This window comes from Mirounga angustirostris, unplaced genomic scaffold (genome assembly GCF_029215605.1).
Source record: "Mirounga angustirostris isolate CCGP_5_RB_7025 unplaced genomic scaffold, mMirAng1.0.hap1 SCAF_10, whole genome shotgun sequence".
NCBI classification, from domain to species: Eukaryota; Metazoa; Chordata; class Mammalia; order Carnivora; family Phocidae; genus Mirounga; species Mirounga angustirostris.
In genome coordinates, this window is record NW_026991718.1 from 6767855 (window position 1) to 6784076 (window position 16222).

Here is a 16222-nt window from a genome sequence, read left to right on the forward strand (position 1 = left end):
CTGTGTCATGTATTCACCTAACAAACATTAGATAGGAACTGTGCTTTGTGCTGGAGTTAGCAGAGAAAGACCCTTTCCCACCCTTGGGGGGTTCACAGGCAACGGCTTAAAGAGATGTTAATACTGTCCACAGCCTGGTGGCCAGCAATACGAGGGACAATGGCCGAACTAGGCAAGAGGGTTTCACGCTGCCTGCATGGGGACGGGAGGGCCTGGAGGGCCTCCCATGGCGGGAGACCTGGAATGGAGTCTTGAGCTCACCTTAAGAAAAGCTGAACATCCCAGGCAGTATACACAGCCACAGGAGAGCAAGTAGGCACGGAAACTGTGGTTCTGCCCAGCAGCAATGACCAGCAGGGAGTGGTCGCCGACAGGACGGAAGACAGGCATTACAGGTTGAATTGTGTCCTAACCCCTGTCTCTCAGAATGTGACCTTCTTCGAGGATAGGGTCTTTCCAGAGGTCATCACGTAACCCAAGGTCATTAGCGTGGGCTCTAATCCAGTACAACTGGGGTCCTTATAACGGGGAAGTTTGGAGACAGACAGGACTCAGTGAGAACGCCATGTGGACATGAAGACAGCCCCTGGGAACCAAGGCGAGAGACTGGAAGGGAGGCTTCTGCACCAGCCTAGCGAACGCCCCCTGTCTGAGCCCCAATCAGACCTGCCGCCTCCAGAACAGTGAGGTTCTGGGGTGCTTTGTTAGGGCAGCCCCAGGAAACTAACACCCCAGGTGCCGGGCAACATGGGGCTCCCTGTCACAGAGCATGACCTTCACCCTGTTGCAAGGAAGCATCCTCGGAGAGCCTCCAGGAAAGTGTGGCCGGCATCAGCCGTGCCCTAGAAAGGGTGGAAGGAATTCAGCCACCCAGCTCAGCACAACAAGCCTTTCCTGATCATCGGGATTATCTGGGTGAAGTGTTTTAAAAGCCAGAGCATGTGCCTTCAAGGAACTCACAAACTGGCAGACCCACAAAAATGTAAAATGTAGACCATAAGAATGCAAGACAGGAAATGCTCGCCTCGGGATGAGAACAAACAGCCCTCAGAATACAGAAGAGGAAGGAATTCACCCTGATGTGTGGGGGGAAACTGGGGAACATATTATAAAGAAAGACACAGTAAACTCTCAGTGAGGAAATAGTCTGATATTATTATCACAATTAAGTTACGTGGGGGTAAGAGCGTGGTAGCCATCGTGGCACAACTAAATCCAGATACGTTCACGCAAATTTCATACGGACAGAATCTGCTGTATACACGCGCCTTTCAAAAGAAAAAAAGAAAAGATGTGATAAAATGAAGTCATTGCAGCTCGTGATGTTTTAGAAACACCTTAATGTCACCCAGGAGACAGACTTGTATTTCTAACCAACAGAGAAGGTGGAAAAAACTGCAAAAAATTCTTAAAAAGTTGCCAAGTTGCCACGATGTTTGACAAATCACAGGCAGATCTGATTGCAAAGGAAGCCTGTAGCTCTCACCCAGTATTACTCCTTTGAGAGGATTAAATCCTTCTAGAAAAACCTTCTATCTGACTTCATGAGCTACATCTTGATCATCACCCATTACTGTTTTTTGGGGTTTTTGAAAAAAATTTTTTTTTACCTCTCCTAGCACATTGAGGTCCTGCTGGGAAGGGTTAACAGCAGCTCCGATCATAAAGGGCTGGCTGCTGCGTCTTCAAGGGCTTGTTTATGCGTCCTGTTGGCGTCTGCCAGACTGTGGGGCCGAAGCGAGGAGAGCTGTGGGCCCGCGAGTGACGGCTGACCAGTCTGGCTAGTGTGTGTTTATTACGGACTCTGTTCTCACACCAACCGTAGGGTGTCGGGGATTGAAATAAAAGTTCTGCCAGAATGACCTTAGGAATCTGTGAAAGTTTTCTGTTTGGTAGCTGAAAGCTTGCTTTTTATTTTTCTTTTGTTGACAAACTCCTGAGTTTTCTGCCCTGTGGCAAAAGCCCTGCAATTTCTCCAGAGGCTATTGAAACTGTGGATTATTACTCCCCAGAGTTGGCAGTTAAAGAATGATGGTTGAGCAGTGGAGGGAGCTAAAAAAATCATGGTTAAAAACCATAGACAAAATGTTGAGAGTTACCGAGGGGTGGGCACAGGGCCTTATGACTCGCCCCAGCTTTCCATGCCGCTGTGACACGCAAAAAATCCAGGTCCCTCTTCTTCAAAAGTAACTGCTCATGCTGGACCTTGGGGTGGGACACCTGTGCTTAATTTCTCGGTTGACCACTACCTGACCCAGGGGTTCTCGGCTCTGACTGCCCATGAGAATCACCTGGGCAACTTTTCAAATGCTCAGTACCCCAGTAGCACCCCAGACCAATTAGATCAGGGTCTATGGGGTGGGGACCCTAGAGGCAGCATTTTTAATGTTTCTCAAGTGATAACATGAGGCCCGGTTTGAAATCAGCATGGCTTTTTGTCCTGGATAGGTGGTCTCATCCGCCTTCACCTACGCTTTTCCACCTGCAGAATGGACCCCTGCGAATGTTCCAATCTCCCACTCTGCATCGAGGGAGGGGGAAGGAAGGTGTTTGATTCAACACCCTTCTCAGTAGTCACAGTCTGTGTTGACGACTCCATTGCGGGGCCCCTGAGGGACAGTGCCACATACGTGTGTCTGAGCCTAGGGCACCCTGAGAAGGTAGACAACGTGGCCTCGTGCTGAGACTTCCCTTCCGAAGCAACTGAAGAGCAGAGGAGGTGCCAATAACTTGATGACCCGCAGGTCGGTGTTCTTTCTTCCAGGCCAAACCCCACTCGTCAACACCATCCTGGCTTCAGAACATTCCTTCCTGGGCTTCAAGCACAGACAGACCTGGGAGGCTGGGTTTTAGCTACTGATTCTGTTTAGAGACAGATTCATGGCTGTGGGTCCAAAAGCTGAGCCAGGAGGAGCCAAGCACAGGTAGGCGGTCAAGCAGCATCAAGCTCAGGAAGGAGACCTTTCATGGCCTGGGAGGAAAAGACAGGAAAACAAAACCGAACTCACCAAAGCCTCGAAGCCCACAGTGGGATGGATACCAGTTAGCAAGCAGTAGGTGCTGTGGGGAGAAGGATCCAGCTCAGGTGAACAGTAACAAAGAAGCCAGGAGCGAGCTCTTGGCTCAATCTAGGGATGCATCTTGGGGACCCCAGCTCCCAGTGAAGAGTGGGTCAGTGCTGTTTTGGCAGAATAAGGTCAGTGTTTGGAAACAACAGGTCTCCCTCCACAGGGATGTCCAGAGAACTCCCTCTCTTAGTTAGCTACTCTATCCCTGGGTGTTCCATGGGTGAGTATTTGTCCCGTTCACTTGGAAATGAACCCTCAGCTGTTGAGACCCTTTCTTCCTGCTGTGTCTTCACCCTTGTTTTTTTGCGGCCCCTTTTTGAGGTTAGGTTCACCTTCCATTTTACTCAGCACCAATCTTGGCCAAGCAGAAGCACTTCACAAGTATCTGTCTTCCAAAGTAGTAATAAACTGGGGAGAAAGTATTGCAATTGAGGGATGCTAAGGAAATATGGGTGTCCAAATAGAGTAGAAGAAAATCATATATGACTTTGAGGTAGGGCAGGTGTAGAGGCCTCTCTGCCTCAATCATAGGATGCAATGCACACATCTCTTCATTAGAGGTTCCTCCTGATGTTGGAGGTATCTGTTAATGGATCTCTTACCTCCACTAGTCTGTAGGATTTTAGAGGACAGGGTCTGGACCCTCTTCTTCCTATAAATTAATACCTACTATGCCTCAGGGAGGACTGGGATTATTACAACAGGAATGTCATTGCACATCAATATTCCAGAACGGGCTCTTGGATCTCATTGTAGAGACCATAACTGCAAAAGTCTAACCCCGTTATACTAAGAGCCAGGTGCCTGAAAGAGAAAATTCTTCCTCTAGGGTATAATCACAACCTGGGGACATGGGCATAGGTCCACACCGGGCTATTCTCTATAACAGCGCAGGCTGGTATGATAGGAAGCTGTGCCACCTCTGGAGAGGTTGCTCAACAGCCAACCTCCCAGTGGGAGCAAGGAAGAGCAGAGAATACACAGCTGAAAGGCCATGAGTCTCTGACAGCACTCACGTCCCTAACCTGCCCCCTCTGTCCAAGGCCTGGAGGGGCCATAAGAGCAGGACAAATGGAATCCCTAGATAACTTGGAAATGCCACAACGGAAGGGCACTGGATAGCTTTCCAAGGTGTTCCCCAAGAGACTTCTCTTCTCATAGAAAGTCCCATCTTCACCCACCGTGACACATAAATAACAGAGTCAGACAATGTGATTGACAGCAGCCTCTCAGAACCCACACAAATCATGCCATTTAGGACATCCACTCACACCCACCATCTGCCTAGTAGTGCCTGAGAGCTGGCCTGTAGTCTCAAGAAGCAATGGTCCCTAGAAGAAAGCTGCACAACCTAGGGATCATGGCATATTCAAGGGTGAGAGTGGGGACAGTGTAATGAGGAGCCAGCCAACTCTACAGAAAAACAGAAGCTAGTGTGTAAGATTACCTAAGCGCAGCCAGGCCGCCCATGAGCTTGGTCATCAGCCCTCATCCAGAGCCTCTTAAAGGAAAAAAAAAAAAGAAGAAAGCAAGGATCTACAGTTTGAATAGTTTCCAAAGGGGAAGGAATTGAGTTCTGCACTGGGGTCTGGGGTTCTGGGTTGATGAGTTAAGTGTCCCCTTATAAGCAGCGACGGAGTCCATAAATGCCGTTGCTCATAAGCTTGAGTCTGGTTATAGAGAAATTAAGTAAATTACATACTCATGTCCCTGAGTTTTGTGGACTAGCATTCCTGAGACTTCATAATGAGCTGCATTTTGTAGCCCCAGCCTTTAGGACTCTAGCTGATGTTCACCAGTGCCAAAGTACTTGCTGGCACCTTTTCTGTATTAGGCCCTGAGCCAGGTCCTCAGGTGGCAGACAGGTTCTGGTTTTGTGGAGCCAGAAGCTAAGCCAGGAAGGGAGAAGTTACCAGTGACACAGGGTGACCCACAGGGACATGAAGGATGTGAATGAGGAGTAAGCAGGAGACCTCGCTTTATCTGGGACTCAGGGGATCCTCCCTGGGGTGTGACCCCTGAGCCAGACCTGATGGAGTCAGGCAAAAAGGAGGAAAAGAGGGTCCCAGGCAAAAGGAATCGTCCAGAGCTTTCAAGCTCTGCATCTCACACAAGAGGTCAGTGTGATCCTGGTCCCAGCTAGAAAGGGATTAAAGACACACTGAAACTCAGGCCTTGGGATGAAGGGTGCAGGTACTGACCTTCCAGATTCAAAGTAACCTAGCTGCTGCTAGGGCCTGGAGACAGCACTTTTCTTAGCACATAGAGTAGCTTCATTTTAACCGCTGTTCTGGAGACATAACCTTGGACCCTCTGGATTTAATGCTTCCTGAAATTCTGGCCAAGAAGGTCAACATATTTGGAAGATTTTAACTATTCTTCTAGCAAGTATTTTCTGTGAAGGGGGAGGTAGTAAATACTTTTGGCTTTGTGGGCCGTCACAACTACATGAAATCGGCCATAGTCACTAAGTGAAGGAATGGGCGAGCCGCATTCTCATGAAACCTTATTTACGAAGATAAGGCGCTGTGACCATAGTTTACCAACTGCTGCTCTAAATATTTGAAATATCTAAAACATCCTAAAATGTATTCCTGAACTAACCTGGGGAACAGGGAACTTTGATTGCAGACGACATGACTGAGCTTTGCAGAATCATCTAACCGTTAGCGGGAGGCAGCACCAGCAGACCGCAGTGAAGACTGTTGTGGGAAGACCATGGTAGGAAACCCCACTGGATGTGACTGGGCTGAATGGCGTGCCCACGCTTGGTTGCAAGAGAGGCAAGAACACAAGTGACCGGTATTTCCGAAGCTATCGTGGGGGGTGGGCCCAGGCTGACGAGGTGATGGCGTCAGTCAGGATCGGCTTACATTACCGACGTGCATGCGTCCTTCCCATGATTGTCCGTCCTGCCTCTGTGGGGACTGGCTCTCCATCATCACTGGTTTCACTCCAGGACCCTGGATGACAGAGGGGGACTCTCTAGAATAGTGCAGGTTACCATGGCAGAAGGTGTCACGTGAGTATGCGGGGTTTTAATGGCCGGGTTAATGCGAATTTACCATTAAGTCCACAGAGAGAAGGAGACACAATCTCTCTAAACAACACCGATGTTAGCACAGCACGTTTGGCTGTCTACTAGCCTGTGACATGAATCCGGAGAGGAAGAGATGAGGGCTCTGTGACGTGCGGGGGGCGGGGGGGCATGGCAGCTGACCGGGACCGGCTCCTCCCTCCCACAGGGCAGGTGGTGGCCATGGCAGTCTACATGGGCCTCTGCAGTCTACAGCATGGCCCTCGCATGGGGATTCTCACAAGATTTTATCTGGGTAAAATACTAAGCTATCAATCAGCTCCCACCTGCCGGGCTCACGAGAGCCCCCCTCGGGCCTCAGAGCTGCCCACAGTGTCCTTGGGGGTCCCACAGAAGCCAGGGAATGCGTCGTTGTCCCATCAGGTCACTTCTCTTGTGGGGGAAAAAAAAAATGTGAAATTTCCCGTGAAAACATGCACAAAGTAAAAACGAAATGTTAACCACACAACTGCACGCAGAGGTTTTCCCCTCATAATACCCCTTCCTCGAGCACCCCTGGTCCCACCATCGTCCTGCGTTTACTTGTCTCCCACTAGCAGCCACACCGGAGTCCACAGCCTTCTCTCTTCTCCGGGGCAGGGGGCCTAGAGCCGCCACTTGGACAGCTGGCTCTGAGCTCCCCTCGACAGGCCCGGTGACTCACATCTCTCTATCTATCTGGTTGCTTCATGCTTCAGTAACTAATCCAGAGTCAGCACCACTGTTAAAAACACCAGTTGTTAAAGATGAAACAGAGATTGGAGCAGGTGGGCTGTGTGGGCTGAGATATTACACCTACAAAATCAGCAGAGAAAAAAGAACTTCACTGTGCAGTTCACTGCACTTTAAAACACACACACAGACGTGCATCTACTTGGAGCCAAAAACAAAGAAAGAGCGGGCCAGGGGGGGAGTGTCGCTAACACAAAGGCAAAGGCGGCGTGTCCCCCTGGGCTCTGCCTTGAGAAGTGCCAATATGCAAAAGCCTGGAATATGCACTTAGGATTTCTTTGCTCTGTCTGCGTGAGCTTCTGGGGGTGGAGATCTTGACTTTTCCATCTCAGCAGCCTGAGCCCAGCACATGGCCTTTGGTTACACAAAATAATGTTGAATCAAGAAAGAAAAGAGAGTTGGGGGGGGGAATCAAAAACAAAACCAACGAGGGAGATTTCTTTCTTCCTCCCACAAAAGAATTTGATGTGAGGTCCCCTTAAATAGTGTGCCTCTGGGGGCACCTGGATGGCTGCTGGGAGACCATTAATTACCTGACACCTGGGCACAGATCAGAAAAGAAGTGATGAAAATGGTTTCTACTTCGGTGGGACGTTCCGACTTCCTTCCTCCTCTGGGTCTCAGATCTCCGCCCATCCAGCTCGCCGATGTGAGATTGTGTTCTGTTTCTTTGGTTCTCTTAGCTGATGCTGATGACATTTCATCATTCACTCTAACAGTAACATCATTTATTCCAATAAGCAATTAGAGAGCATAGCTCACCTGACAAAAATTCATTCATTCTTGTATTTATTCATTCATTTGATAAATATATGGTGACACCTTGTGCCAGACATTGGTTAGGGGTCCATTTTGGCTTATAATTTGCAACACATGGTATAGAGCATGGAGTTTTGAAGTAAGAAACACAGAACATAATAAAAAAAATTATTTAAAAAAATCACACTACAAAAAAAGAAACACTGAAATGGCAGCTTCACTCTTCCCCTTTGTAATCATAGGAAAACCCCTGTATCTCTCTGGTTATCTCAGCTTTATCGTAGGTGAATAGGGATGAGGGTCCTCCCTGAAGCACTGACATGAGGGAAAGAGGAGAAAATACCATGTGCCGGGCGCACAGTAGGCTCTAGATAAAGAAAGTTTTGTGTTTTTTTTTCTCACCATTATAATTCATAAATTCGGGTCAGATTAACCAATTAAGAAACATATTTACTATTTTTATTATAAAAAGACATAAGTATCAAAATTTCAGAGGTAAGATGACTTCTACTTTTTCAACAGATGTAAAGTTAGCAGAAGGAACACAACAAGGAGAGAGAGAGAATTCCCTTATATATATTATACATATAATACAGTTATACAGGATTATGGGAGAAGTACATACAGTAGAGCCCTGACTTCTCCCACTGCATCTGTCATGGGTTCCTTCTATGAGCCAGATCCCCCGATGTTGGCTCCTCCCAGGGAGCACAGCTGTGGGTTCTGGGGATGCTCAGTGATCTTCCACATAAACTTTACCCCATACAGGCAACGCATTCTTCATCTGACCCCCTCCAACTCTTCCTTAGAGCCTGTTTGGGGTAAACCAGTCAATTTGCCCTGGTGGACAGATCTTTGGAGTGGAGAATGTTCAGAATGTCCCAAGTCTGGCTAATTTCTGGGGGAATCATTCTGGTCCAAGGAAAATACTTCATAAATTTGTCTACCAAATCCTGAAAAATCAGTGTGCTCTCATGCAAGCCTTCCAACTGCTCTGCTCTGCCATCAGGGCAGAGCCAGCTAGCTTTATTCTTCTAGACGTTTCTAGTCTAGAAACCAGTGCTTGCTTCTGACACTTTAGTCTCTGCCCTCCAAACACCAAGAGACATATGTATCCCCTTTTGTGTTTTCTTTCTAGAAATTTTCACTACTAAGATTTTTCTATCTTCTTTTATAAATAGGCTGGAAGTTGGGTGAGGGGCTAAGAGTCACAGAAGTATTATTGGACTATTGCCTTTCCAAGTCAAGCAAAGATGCTCCAGTAACTTCCTTTAAAATGTATGTTTTTCTTTTAATCTTTATACACAATTGAAAAGTAAAAGCCTTAATAAATTCATCTGGAATCTCTGACTTTAGGTAATTAGTAAAGTGTAGCCTTTAGATATGATTTCACAAGTTATGAATGCTTTGGTTTATGGGTGTTACTCTTCTTTGAAACCAGGTGTTTTTCTCTTTGTTGAAAAAAAAGGGCAGCTAATGGCATTGGCAGATGATATCGACTATTCGGTGTATCTTCACTTCTAAGAAGGTAGTACTTTACACTTCTGTGCTTGAAATGATGTCTTCTGTAATAAGGATTCCCTTCTATTGTGCAATTCTGGCCTTTCTCACCCTGTAACTCAAATTAAATGATAAATCTTCTGTATTAGAAGAAAACACAACCTCTCCACAACTCCATCCAGAATAGCAATTCTCTTTGCCAAAATGTTAAAACTCTTATCTGTATGTGACTTCTGTGATTTAAACCTGTGTGTGATGTACAGCAAGGCACAGAAGAAATAAAATGGATTCTGGCCCAACCTACATCTGACCCACGGGTTCTAGCAAGTGAATGATTGTATCCCAAAAATTTAAAGAGACTTTCTGCTCCTTTGGGGAAGATCTTCTCACAATCCATGCTAGCTAAAAATAATGTTCTCTTATGTCATTTTACTTGGATTGCTAGAGCAGAACTCTGCCGTAGAACTTGTCTACATGGTATTAACAAGGATAACTGGTCCCTGGTATGGCTCACTTTCTAGTGTGAAATGATTCTAGGCCAAACTATATGGAATCAAGAACAAAGATGGTAGCTGAGTGTCTGCAGTTTGACTTCAGTATGGGTCAGCTTAAAATAGGTTTATCAATCTGTGCAAGAAATATCTGTGTAATTCCTAGTACATGTGTTTTTTTAATACCCACTGGTAATCTGCCCTCAGCAGCATCCTAATGCAGGGCACTGCGGAAGAGCGATAAAACTGAAAAATCCTTTGCCTTGAGAGTGTGCTGTCCGGGTCAGAGTCAGGTCAACCACCTCATTTCAAAGATGGGCAAAGAGAGGTCCTAAGGAGTGCAAAGGAATGAACTGGAAAATGACAAATAAGAGGTGCGACCACCAATTATCTAAAACCACAGCAAGCACAAGTATGTGACAGTAGACATCAGAGCCCAGCAAAATAATGTTTCTGTCGAGAAAACTCTATACTACATTTTAGCACCATAGCACTAATCCCTTTGCTTTATGACTTTGCTTTCTCATTTCTTCCTTCATTGTATACATTCACTGTACATAACTAGCATGTCTGTAAAGGAATACAAAATGAATGAATGAATGAATGAATGAATGAGGGCACAGATGTGTGGGCGGATATAAACCATTCCCAAAAAGTGATATTAGGGTCGTCTTCTTGTTTGATGACTAGATTCTATAAAGGTAAATCTTCAACTACCTGTATGGAATGCATCATTTCGAAGAATGAATGAGATCTTGCTCTTCCATTTTCTGGAGGCATTCATGGGAGGGTGTGGGAGGAACACTGGGAAATGCACACACACGCCTCGCTAAATATTGGTTTTCAATGAGGCAATGTTATGCACTGGGGAAAGTATAAGACTTGGAGCTAGCTGGACATCTGTCCCAAACCTGAATTTTCCATCACGTCTGACCTCAGGCAAGTTCCTTCCCCTCTCTGAATCTTCATTTCCGCATCTGTGATATGGAAATAAGGAGACTCTGCAGGGCTGGGCATGGTGGTAGGAGGCTGGCTCTGAGTCAGTAGGCAGGTGGGCTCTGGCACATGGAAGGATCAGCACACATGTACCCAAAATCCTTCCTCCCTCCAACCTCACTGCTTCTCTGGTTGTTGTCTACAACACGCACAATAATAGATTTCTCTCTCAATAAACAGCCATCGGATCAGGTCAACGTGACTCTAGGAAACCAATCTCCTGGGAGTATGTGCTGGCATCCAGCCTCCCTGACCCCTGACAAAAGAGCCCAAATGAGGCTATTTCACATTTCACCTAAATAATATTAACTTCTTCCCCAGTGGGAAAAAAACTTGGTAATTTCTGCTCACCCCTTTGGATTTTACTATGAAGTGACTAACACTCAAGTGTCTGTTTGGCTGTTTCTGTGAAGAACTTTCTCCAGCCTAACAAATGTTCATGCAAAGCCTCTGGCACCCATCTGACCTGGCAGCTCCCCAAGAGCACACCTGCACCTCCCGTCCCCGCTCCCCCAACCCCGCCTCCCCCACAGCGCAATGGGGGAAGAAGGATGGGCATGTGTTCTAGCCTCATTCCAAATACTGAAAGCATCATTTTTCCAACATTGGCTTGGAGAGTTCATCAGAGCTAATGGGATCTGTCCCCTAAGGACGCGGCAGGGGCGCCTGCGCCAGCCCAGAGCAGATGAGTCCAGCAAAGCCCTCCTGCAGGCTGGCCGCCGCACCGGTCTCTGCAGGGCTGCGCAAGATGCCCCCAGGAAGCAGCACCAACAGCACCTCCGGCAGGGCCTCTGCGCCGGGAGCATCAGTCAGCACACTCCCAGGGCTGGGACCTGCCTCCCTGCCCCGGGCTCCTCCTGCCTTCGACACTCACACGTGCCCACAGCACCCCTCCACACACACACGCACACACGCATGCACACCCACAGCACATACACACATGCACACGCACTCACATGCCCACAACACACTCATGCACGTGCACAGAGAGCACACCCCCATGTGCATGCACACAAGCATGCACACATGCCCACAGCACACACACCCATGCACGCATGCACAAGCACACACACTCACACACACACGCAGGCACACACACGCACCCAGACACATACACACTCACATCCCCATGGCACACACGCATGCATGCACAGAAGCCCAGAGCACACACACCCATGCACGCATGCACAAGCACACACACTCACATGCCCCAGCACATGCATGCCATGCACACATGCATGCACACACACACGCATTCACATGCACACTCATGCACATTCACACGTGTGCACATTCACACCAGCACTCACACATCATACACACTCACACACACACACGTGCACTCACACACCACTACTCTTTCTCCCCCTTCACAGCCCTCACACTCAAGCACAGCACCTGGGCTGGACTCCTCTTTCCAGACCGGGCCTGGCTCATCTTCAGTTGCTATTTCTCACAAAAACCACATTTCCTTTCAAAGTACTAAGGACCCATCGAAGCCAGAATTTAAACACTGGTCATTTCTGTCCCCTTGAAAAGTTCCTCCGGGTAGGAAGCTCAAAGAGCGGAAAAGGGGAGTTAAAATACACACTTAACATAAAACTGATATAAAAGCACCCCAAATGGTCAGACCTCTTTCTGCAAGAATGCCAGGAGAGTCGAGTCAAAGGGATTCGGGACCTCAGAGTGAGGGACCCGTAACCTGGCCTTGGGGAGTCTTCCGTGTGCCCCCTTCCCCATGCCCCACTCATCATGGGCCCTACACCCGCCATGCACATCCTAATGCTCAGTCTGGCACTTGGTGAACTTATACACATACGTCAAATCACAGCTTGGATGTACTCACCTCTGTGGGGGGGTTTTATTCTTACCTACCCCTGCCCCATGGTGGACATGCGTGATCATGCCTCCTGTAGTCTAGGAAATCATTAGGCTTTCATGTTGTCATCTCCTTCCTGACAAGGATGTTGCCAGAGTGATCTTTGACTCTTCACTCTTCTCTGACCTTTGAGCAAAGCCAGGCTCCGCAGGGTGCGTTGGATTCCCAAGGCCACCTGGCCTCTACATGGAGAATGCTGTATTTGGCCTGAAACTCATCTGACTTCAACACCCAGTTCCCGTGCCCAGGGCTCTTTTGCCTCTTTCCTCCCACGGCGGGTGCAACACAGGCAGAAGAGGATCCAGAATTCACGAAGCAACTACAGTCGGCCCTTTGTGCATTTGTTCAGTGTTCCCGCGCGGATGGGAGACTCCGGGCTTCTCAGGAACAGAGCAGAGACTTTTTCATCACTATCTTCTGCTCTGTGTCTGCACAGTCGGTGAGAAATGCGTGGAGCCCCTAAGACCCATCCCCTCTGTCACCAGTAATAAGAATGCCTTGCGCTCGGAAAGCACTTTCCAGATGATGAAGCGCTCTTGTATCTAATCCTAAAAACGGCTCTGGGAGGTAACTTAGAGAAAACAGTATTTATAGTAACAGCCTTGGTGCAGACGAGAAAACGGAGGGTCAGAGTGTTTGGCTTGCCCAAGCTCGTGATGCCACAGGAGCGACTGGCACCTGGAGCCCTGCTGCCCCAGAAGCAGCCTCCCCGCAGGGCTCAGAGCTTCCGTCTACACAGTGGCTTCTGTCTACACAGCGTGCTCCAGAGCACATGCTCAATGCTGCTCCAACATCCCCGACCAAAGGCCCGAGGCTGATGCCTGCGTTTCCTGCGGCAGGTCGTGTGCCCGGCAGCACCGGCCTGTCCAGGAAGCTGTGCGCTGCCTTCATCTGGCTCCGCGTCGGGAACTGTGAGGTCAACACGCTAGAGCGCGTGCCTCACGACTTCCCTGACACGCACACCCGTCCTTTCAGTTTCCTGTTTCCAAAGCATGCTGGCAATGATGAAAGACAGCAAGACAGTCAAGGAAAAACACCCAAGGAACCCCAGCCTCGGAGAGGCCCCAGGTGAGACTGTTTCTCGAACCTTCTTTACTACGTGCTGGCAGGAATCACGCTCAGAGGGCTTGGAGGTCTGCTGCTCTCTGGTGGGGCCTAGGAGGTGGCCGCCACGCCCGCCCCATCTCTGTGTGCGTCCGTGTGTTTCCAACGCAGGGTATGTCATGCGGGGGACCTATGGTGTGAGCGGGGTTCGGACAACCACTGGATGCTCTGAAGAGTGGGGAGGAAGGGAGAGTCTGAGCACAGAAGTTGCAAAGAGGGCTGGGACTACTTCAGAGAAAGACTCTGCCTGGAACAAAGACCCACAGACCAGGCTCAGTCCAAAACAGCATGTACTGCGAGGAGATAGAGATTGTGTTGTTCTCGCGAAAAGAGCCGCCGCCCCTCAGCATGCCAGAACGTTGTTCCATGGACCCCGTTGAAGGGGCTACCACGGGAAAGTCAGCACCCTCCACGAAGCTCCTTCTGCAGGGAGCACGCATCCTAACGAGGCAGTGGTAGCCCCCCCACCCCCGCAAGTGGACAGCCGTCCAAACAGAGCACAGGGTATCACTCAGGGTGGTGCCCTGGCAAAAACAGGCTCTTGAGTCGAGCCCAGCCGAGGCGAGGGGGAGCCAAGGAAGCCGCACCCGGCAGATCCCTGTGGCCCGTGGCCTGGCCACAGGAGCCTGCAGAGAAAATGAGGGGCCCAGTCTCAGAAGGCAGCCCGCTGAGGACCACCACATGCAGACCTGTGTGATGATGCAAGAAGACACGTTCATTTCCCTTTCATCTTATCAACTCCTTCTCCCTGAGATGCTGCTGAACACGCAGGGCGATTGCGAGCAGGGAAGGACGTGCTGTGTGCAGACCCGGGATCAAAATCAGACCCACGAGGCCCTGGGCCCACAGGTCCCGCAGTCAGCCTGGCCGCCTCTGTCCCCTCACAGGGCAGACCGCGTAGGGACAACAGCAGCTGTGACTGGGGTCAAAGATTCGGTCCGACATCTGCTCACAGCGTGACGCGGACAGCAGTCAAGAGAGTCTCACTCAGGAGGAAAGGCTCCGAGTGACCCTTACCTTATTCGGGCTTCACAAAATCTCTTCAGATGCCATGAAAACAAACATAAATACCGTTCCTTAGTCTGGAAAAGAAAAAAAAAAAAAAAAAATATATATATATATATATATATCCCTCTCCATATGGTCCTCTCTCTAGCATAAGAACACAATACTTCTCATCCCCAAGCCACAGGAGGCCTTTCACAGTATTTTGAATTAATTTCTGTCTGGTTGTTTAAAATGAACCATACTAATAACTCTTGGTTTCCAAAATAAGCCAGAGTCTCATCACCTGAAAAATACGGGCACACAGCACAACTTGGGTCTGAAAGAAGACGTGCATTTGAGGGGGGAAGCGAACTGCCAAGGAGCTGGAGAAAACAGTGATTGCCTCCCTTTCTCTTATACTCACGGCTGCAGGTGGGACAGAGAGTGTACCTACCTCCTACATTTCACACAATTTTAGCCAGAGGTCAACGGTGGCCAGGGGACCAAATCCAGCCTGCCGTCCTACGTGGTCAACGGAGTATTATTGGAAGGCCGCGGTGCCCACCAGCTTAGAGATGGTCTGTAGCAGCTTGCAAGCGCCTGCAGCAGAACTCAGCGGTTGTGACGGAGACCAGAGGGCCTGTGAAGCCCCACATGTCACTATCTGGACCCTCACAGAAAAAGCTTGCCCACAGCTGCAATCCGCCTTCAAAGTGTTCCGAGTCCTTCACAGACGTCTTCAGCTACATGACAAGATCGTAAGGTTTCTGGCATTGGAAGTGTTAAGTCGGGGTACCTCTCAGCCACAAATACTAAAACCAAGACACCTGCATCAGTGCAGAAGGTGGGCAGATGGCCCCTAAGAAGAGGATTTCAGGTCCTCGGTCATTCCAGCCATGCTGTTGTCCCCACAGGTATCATCGTGTTCTGTTGTCCCCATAACAACCTAATACTACTAATAATAATGACAATGATAATAATAATTGTCTAAGTTCAGATTTGAGGGTCAGAAGAAAATGGTCCCCACGTAATGATCTGCATGTGATAAATCTGTGTGCCCTAGTAGGATGCTTTATCCTCCTAACCTCCTTTACAATGACTATTCTACTAGAACCCCTCTGCTTTTAAGGCATCTGGACTTAAGGAAACCAGCACTTATTAAGTTAAGAGCCAAGCGTCAGGAAAGGCAAAATCATACTATGTTCATTATTGCACAAATCAAAAAAACAAAATCCTTTTCACTGAGGGAAAACACAAGGCCCAGTGATTTGGTGACAGTCCCAGAGTTGCCCAGAAGGAAATGGCAGAGCTGGCCTAGGGAGCCAGGTCTGGGGGTCTCCGGAGCCCTAGGGCCTTTCCAGGCCCATCGCCCTCAGCCCCGGTCAGACCGCAGTCCTCAACTAGTTACGGTCAAGGATTCCGCCCCATCATCCCCGTAATGCCCCGGTGCTTCTTAGACACAAAGACAGAGTACTTGAAGGGCTTACACATTAATCAAGCCCCTCATCCCCCCTCCCCCTGACGCGGAGCTGGGGACCCCCACGGCTGACAGCGAGCGCAAGGGGCTTGATGGAGTACCGGGCTGCGGTCACTGTCAGCTCTGCCACACAGACACCACCCCGGCTGGATG

At 49.0% G+C, this 16222-nt stretch overlaps 1 long non-coding RNA gene across 2 annotated transcripts; it reads right to left on the reverse strand.

The window, feature by feature from the left end:
- Positions 1–899: 899 nt before the first annotated feature.
- LOC123850802 (uncharacterized) lies at positions 900–14341 on the reverse strand. Of its 2 annotated transcripts, XR_006792409.3 has the most exons (5): positions 7410–14341; positions 6432–6537; positions 5942–6031; positions 4516–4567; positions 900–2971 (listed from the first exon to the last, which is right to left on the reverse strand). It is a non-coding gene; the product is annotated as an uncharacterized LOC123850802 (long non-coding RNA). The 2 variants fall into 2 exon arrangements; XR_010405409.1 differs by lacking the exon at positions 4516–4567 and having other exon boundaries at positions 5673–6031.
- Between the last annotated feature and the right edge of the window lie 1881 nt (positions 14342–16222).